Source organism: Crotalus tigris, unplaced genomic scaffold, assembly GCF_016545835.1.
Source record: "Crotalus tigris isolate CLP2741 ecotype Arizona unplaced genomic scaffold, ASM1654583v1 scf7180000017541.2806704, whole genome shotgun sequence".
Lineage (NCBI taxonomy): Eukaryota > Metazoa > Chordata > Lepidosauria > Squamata > Viperidae > Crotalus > Crotalus tigris.
In genome coordinates this window covers 45014-52687 of record NW_024096462.1, presented here as the reverse complement: position 1 = coordinate 52687, position 7674 = coordinate 45014, and positions in this window count along the sequence as shown.

Here is a 7674-nt window from a genome sequence, read left to right as displayed (position 1 = left end):
GGCAATAAATAAAACAAACAATGTGTTGTTTCATGCTTAAGGCACTGCTTCCCTGAACAGTTAGAAGTTTTAAGTTAAATGTCTTAATAATCATTTTTACAAATATAGTTGTTGTCGTCAGTAATCTCTGCTTTTAAAGCAGCGAGCAATTTGGGTACAACTTGCACATAACATAGCAGTGTGGATCCCAAAGTACCAACTGTAGCAGCAACTTCAGCCCTATAATTCCAATTCTTGCCAACATGTAATCTTGTATAAACCAAGTTTAAAAATACAGCTAACATATCCAAAGAGCTATGCTTTATTAATTATAATAAGAACAAACTTAACCTAAGCCTAGCCTTCAACTCATTCCAATTTATATGTCCTTTTCTCTTATGCAGGCAGCATTGGAAACATTTGTTTGCATATTCTTCATAAACATGTTTTCCAGACCTAATAACTAAAATGAGCTTTATCTAAATTCCTCTATAAAGAGCAAATCTTAATTATGAAAATATTTTGTCAGAAAGCCATAATCATAATTTAGAGGACATCTTAAATTACCATTAATCAAGAACCAAGTTGCAGATTTTAATGTTATTACAAATGGTAAGAAAGGCAATGAAGAGCAACCAAGACCATAGGGAGGGAAGGTAATTAAAACCTGGTTTATTTGTGATGTTTAAACATGAATAATGCAAAAATCTCTCCCTCTATTTAAACACACTCAAAAGTCGAATTTGAGTGGCCTGTTCCTACACATTTTTTAAAGCTGGTGGCCCTTTGTGGCTCATTGGGGCTCAATCTTTGTGAATGTACAAATCCTCTTATGGTAGCAATTTATTGAGTATAATCACATACTCATAAATTTCTAAATGTGTCTCCAAATAAGAAAAGATTGCCCTCTACGCTGATTCCATTCACTGGGCAAGTTTTGTGGAGATTAGTGGGACTTGTGAACTTGGGTTCAGAATGATTTGTGAATCTTGGTGAATCTGGTCATTAGTCAACAAACTATTAGAAAATCCTGAATTAAGTGAACCCAACCACTATCGGAAGACAGAATTATTTCTTCATTTGGTAAAAAAGGAGAATGTGGTCTTAAAGAGTTTCAAGTTATTCTATTTTACACACACTTTTGAGAAGACCCAGCTCTCTGAAAGAAGCTCTAACACTGGGAAAAGTAGAAGGAAAGAGAAGAAGAGGATGGTCAGCAGCAAGGTGGATGGACTCAGTTATAGTGATGATTAGTTCACAGTTGGAAGACCTGAAAGACTAGATTAGGTACAGCTCCTGATGGAGAAAGTCTATGTGATTGGTAGGAGTTGAAACCAACTTGACAGCATATCGTCAATCCATGGGTCTAAAAGGATACTCACATGAGGATACAAAGGAAAGTGAAGATTTCTCCTCAATTGTTCAATAGATCCACCACACCAGTCTTCAAAAACATGAAGATTTACTTGACCTTGGAACTGCACACATATGAAAATGCAAGAGCTTTTGTTATCAAAACACCCCTATAATCTGTTACATTATTTTATACCTAAATGGCTAAAGATTACAAGATAAGTGACACGCTCAGGAAGGTTACATGGCATCTTCCATGAAAATGTAATCAACTAGGGTGATGGCATGTTCTGATTCTCAACCTGTGTTGAGCACTGCAAATGGACAATATTCCAAGCACTGAAATAATTTTTTTTTTAAAAAATGGCCAAAATCTTGTGGGATTCCCAAATCAGGATATTTCAAATAGGAACACAATCCTCTTATTTAATTCAGTTTGATTTAAATGTGATCCTGCACAAACCAATTGTGTGAACTCAGTGTGCTGGAGTGCCTGAAGGTATCACTTTACCAATCTCTGTCTTATATGGAGGTCCTTAAACATTATGGATGGCAAAGAGGAAATATTGGGAATTGCAATTGTAGATAGATGTTTTATCCTATTATATGTAAGATCATAAGTCACATTTCCTCAACACACTGTCCTCCAGAAGTGTGAGACTTCTAGGCATATCTTACACCTGCACTTGCTGGGAATTTATCCAGGTGAATCAATAAAAGCTTGGATAGCTATGCTGTTTAACTCTGATTCTTCAATCTAAATTGTGGATTTTCTGAAGAACCTGCTTATGCCCTCTCCCTCCCTCTCTCTATGTCTTTCTTCTTGGTGAAGAACCAATCCTCTGGTTCCTCAATTAATTTGTTTGATTCCATCTAAATAAGACCTAAATAAGTAAAGGAATGGATCCTTTAGTCTTGGCTTCACTTTCGTATTTTAATCATTCAAATTTTTATTAGTTTGTCCAAATATAATATAAAATACAAAAGAAAATAATAGAAAAATAATGGAGGAAAAAGGGAAGGGAAAAGTGTAGGACAAAGGGAAAAAAGAAGAAAAAATATTGACTTCTGACTTTTGGTGCAATAGAATAAGATAATAGCATCAAATCTCAGCCTTTTACTTTTATATAATAATATAAAGTAGCCATTTCTATAAAAACAAACCTATCTAATTGGCAAAACCGAAAATCAAAGTTTCTTTTTTTTCCCCACCTCAAGCATAAAATCCAAAAGCAATTTCCAAGTAGAAACAAAGTTAATTGTGTTCTTGGCTTCAATTTCTAACTTTAGGTTGACTCATAGCAGGGTGGAGAAAAAATACATTTAAACAGCAACAAGGTTAATATTTTGGAATGGCCAATACAATATAACTATGTATGAAAATCTAAAGGTCTGGAGAGTTACTTATTTGGTGCATGTAATTAAAATATTATCTCTAGGTAATGTTGAAATTCATATTATCTAATTCTATTATAGATTTAACATCTTTAAATATAATACTTAATGCAATGACACTGGAGATAACCTGATAGGTATGTTTTGACAGTTTGGTTCACTTTGCTTCAAGTACTGTATACTAAACATTTTACGGAAATACTGTATGCCAATTATTTTCTAAAACAAATATTACAAAGTGTAAATTATGAATGAGACAATTAATTGAGAATATGTTTCAAAGACTAAAATCAGTAGCAGTTCCCTGTTATCGGTATTCTCCATAGCTTATTCAAATTTCTTCTGGGTAGTGGGTGTAAAAGGGCAAATGAGCAGCAGTAGAAGTTGGGGTATAATCTAAGGATTTCAAAACTCCAGAATTATGCCAAATTTGATAGAAACTTTAACCTGAGAACTTTATGAAGTTTTGTGCTGTCTGAGGGCTAACACATCTCCATCTAGATCAGGGGTAGGCAATGTTGGTTCTTTTATGATTCATGGACTTCAACTCCCAGAATTCCTGAGCCAGCCATGCTGAGGAGAGTTTCCAAGCTGAGCCATGCTGGCTCAGGAATTCTGGGAGTTGAAGTCCACGAATCATAAAAGAGCCAAGGTTGCCTACCCCTGATTTAGATGTAGAATCTCTGTTCTAAATGAGTACTAGAAAAGAACTAAAATTTTTACTTGAAGGACAATGACTGGTAAGTAGACTATTTTCATCATTTTCATTTCTTAATTCCTTAAAAAAAGCAGCCAGTGACTATGTTATCTGATGCCAAATTTCCACTGATGATCAAAAAAACAGCCCTATGCTCTGAACTGCTGCAAGTCTTAAGAGAGAGAGGGAAAAACCCTTCGCCTCATACCATATAAAAGGAAATAAAATAAACTGAGGTCTATTCATATTCAATAATGGCCTTATGTCATACAGTATATTTTTTTCTGGCAGTATGCAAAAAAAAAAAAAAAAAAACACAAGCAAAATAAAACGATTCAAAAGATTCCTCTAAGAAGCACCCACAAAGCTGTCAAACTAATTTTCTCCTTGAAACACCTTCTAGGGCAGCTGAAGCCCAGGAGGAAGGGTGAGGCAAGAGTTCTTAAAAATAGTAAACAGATTGCCTGCAACCTCCCCAGAGTTGCGTCATGTAAAAAAAAAAAGCAACTATTTTTCCTGCAATTTCAACTACTCTAGATTTGAAAATATACAGGCTTAGCCTATGGACATTAAGAGGGTGCAATGGTTCAGCGGTTAGTTGGACAGCTTGTCAGTTGGGGAGCTGATAGCCCCGGTTCAAGTCCCAAACTCCGTGCAATGGGGTGTTAACTCCTGTTCCTGCTCCAGCTCCTGCTAGCACTTCGGAAGTATGCAAATGCAAGCAGATTAATAGGTATCACTGGTGGAAGATAATAGCTGTGCTGGCCAATGTCTTCAAACAAGTTTGGCTCCCTTGCTAAGAAACAGAGATGAGCATTGCACCCTGACTCAGACATGATTGGATATGGAAACCTTTACCTTTTTACCTTATGGATATTACTAACACCTTAGAAACATATTTTGCAATTGGTACTGAGTCCTAATGTAGGAGTATCCTGACTTCCATTTGATGCAGTGCATCATAAATATACCAATTAACCTACAAGCAGGAAAATAGTTTTAAAATGGATTTCAAGCTCTCACTTCTTTGGGGACAAATTTTGTGAGGAGACTAGATCTGCAGAACAATGTGAGAGAACAAAATGACAGATCTTCTGCTGCCAGCAAATCACTAATCATTTCTCAATAACAAATATTTTCTTATGTCACAGGCTTCCTCAAGAAAGATAAGGAACTTGTACAACATGTTGTAAAGCAGAAAGCAATCATGAGAAGAAGAAAAAAATGGAGAAGAAGGTTACTGAGAACATTTCCATATTCTACATTTTCTAAATGGCATTCAGAAAGCTGACAAGTTATAGGTCTTTGGGGAAATAATTTAATATATATTTCACATTATGGTACTGTAAAATTAAAAAATGTATTCCTTGAAATATGCACATATACTTCTAAATGTAAGCTTTATTTGTTAAATTTATACTTCTGTTTTTTTTTTCTTAATACATTATCTTAAGCTGGTATCTGGAACAGTGGTTCTCAACCTTTTTAATGCCGCGACCCCCAACCGGTCGTAAGTCGAAGACTACTCAACCGGTCTTAAGTCGAGGACTACTCAACAAGTGCAGCACCGTTTGCAGAATGGGACTTTTGGCGGGCTCAGCAGGGCAGAGACAGCCTGGACAATTCCTATTGGCTTTTGAAAGCCAATAGAATTAGACTCTATTCAAGAGAGTCTATTCTATTGGCTTTCAAAAGCCAATAGAATAAAAGGGAGTAGCACAGCTAAGGAAAAGGGCAAAAAAATGGCGGACTGCGTTGTTTGGCGACCCCCGTGAAATGGTCATTCGACCCCAAATGGGGTCCCAACCCACAGGTTCAGAACCACTGATCTAGAAGCTTTTGTTATCACACATTGAGGTATTGTTTCTTCTCAGCCCTGCTTTTTTTCTATATCTAACTCTTACAAGCCCCATATAACCATTCTCTCTTCATCTCCCCACAGATCCCTAGCCCAGAAATGTAGCATCTAAAACTCTAGTGAACATTATGGGTTTTATCTGAAGTCAGTAACTACTCGGGGAAGGTAAGAGGAAAAAATCAGCAAACGGAATCACGAAGCAAGCAAAGAACAAAACAATCTAAGAAATGTGGCCATGGACATATGAAGACCAATGAGTGACCTGATTTGAAACCAGATGAGTCTAGAAACCAGCCACTAAGTGAAAATCACTCATCAAAGAAGACTTATCCCAACAAGTAGAGCAACAGCCAGTGACGTGCAGCAGAGTCTGGAAGGCCAATGACTGCTACAAAAAGCAGGCTAAGAGAGGAAATCAGCTGGCGAGAGAAACACATGCAACCTCAGAAGCTCTAGCTCATTTCTTGGGCAGTTTCCTGGTAGGGGTCTGGTGAGCATTTGAGAGCAAAAGGGTGTGTGTGTGTGTGTGAATGTGGAATGGGACAACTTGCCGCGGGACAACTCAACAATTCAATTTAATTATTTAAAATAATAAAAAGCATTTTAATTTGTGTCATACACATTTTATTTTGTCCTTCCTTTTGCATCCTTTCTTTAATGATTCTATTGCACCATTTTTTCGATATTAGTGTAACTCTTGTCCCGCGGCGAGTTGGCTGCGGAAAGCTGGCCATGGAAAGTTGGCTGTGGCAAGTTGGCCACAGCAGTTGTCCTAGACCAGGGGTAGGCAACCTGGGCTCTTTTATGACTCGTGGACTTCAACTCCCAGAATTCCTGATCCAGCCTGTCCTAGACCCATGTGAACATGCTGAAGCACAACTGGGCTACATTGTGCTGAGTACAGCTGGGCTATTAACCAAAGCCCTTTTTTCCTATGTTGTAATGTAATTATTAATTATATAATTATTACTCAATTGTCCTCTATCCCTTAGAACAGAGGTCCCCAACCTTTTGGGCACCAGGGACTGATTCCATGGAGAGAGGTTTTTCCACAGACCAGAGAGTGCATGGTTTTGTGTGCTGCCTGCATGCCGCAGACGGGGCTTTGCTTGTTTGTGTGGATTGGTTGCTGGCATGCTGAGGCCCGCTACCGGGGGTTGGGGACTCCTGCCTTAGAAGTTATTATCTCACTGATGGCCAAATAGATTTATCTGATTAGAGAAAAGACAGTTATCTACATTTATTGCTCACTGAAAACCCCTTATGGACTTTTTGCACAAAACCCCAAAAATGAACTTATGATTGATGGTTTTCATGATTAGACCGGATATATTATATAGGTGGTCCTCAACTTACAACCATTTGTTTAGTGACAGTTCAAAGTTGCAATGGCACTGAAAACGTGACTTGTGACCATTTTGTACACTGATGACCACTGCAGCATCCTCATGGTCAATGTAATCAAAATTCGGATGCTTGGCAACTGGCTCATATTTATATGACTATCGCAGTGTCCCGGGGTCCTGTGATCACCTTTTGCGACCTTCTGACAAGCAAAGTCAACGAGGAAGCCAGATTCACTTAACAACTGTGTTACTGACTTAACAACTGCAGTGATTCACTTAACAACTGTGGCAGGAAAGATTGTAAAAAGGAGCAAAACTCACTGAATAACTGGTTTGCGTAGCAACAGATATTTGGGGCTCAATTGTGGTTGTAAGTTGAGGACTACTTGTAGAAAGAAGAGAGTTGTATTGAAACATTACAGAAAGAGGTAAATTCATTATACTTATAATTGCTATAAAGAAGACTGCAAGCCACTTCTTTGTATCTTTATTTTTCTTTTACTTTCTTCCTTTCTTGCATTTTTACTTTTCTCCGAAGCAGAACATCCAGATTCAGCCAGAATTTCATTCCATACAGCATTAACCTTGCGAACTCTCAAGCTTCCTCCTTCTGTTATATATTCAAGATGGACAATATTTAATATTTATTTGCTATGTATATGTAGGGATGTGGGCCTATACATATGTTGTTCATAGTATGTTTAGTAGTGTGTCATGTATGTGTTTCACTTTGAGAGAGGGCAACTAAATCTCATTTTTGATGTGTGCCATTGTGCCCACAGTATAAAAATGACAATAAAGGTTATCTTATCTTATCTTATCTTATCTTATCTTATCTTATCTTTATATCTTATCTTATCTTCTTTTTTCTTCCTTATATTACTTTTTAATCTTCCTTTTTAAAACTCGTAATAAAATTGTATACAAAAAGATGCCATTTTTATTCCATTGAAAAGTGTGTGAATGTGTTTATTTATTTATGCCCTTTACTATTTTTATAAATAACTTCAAGGCTGCAAACATACCTAATATACTTTCCTTCTCCT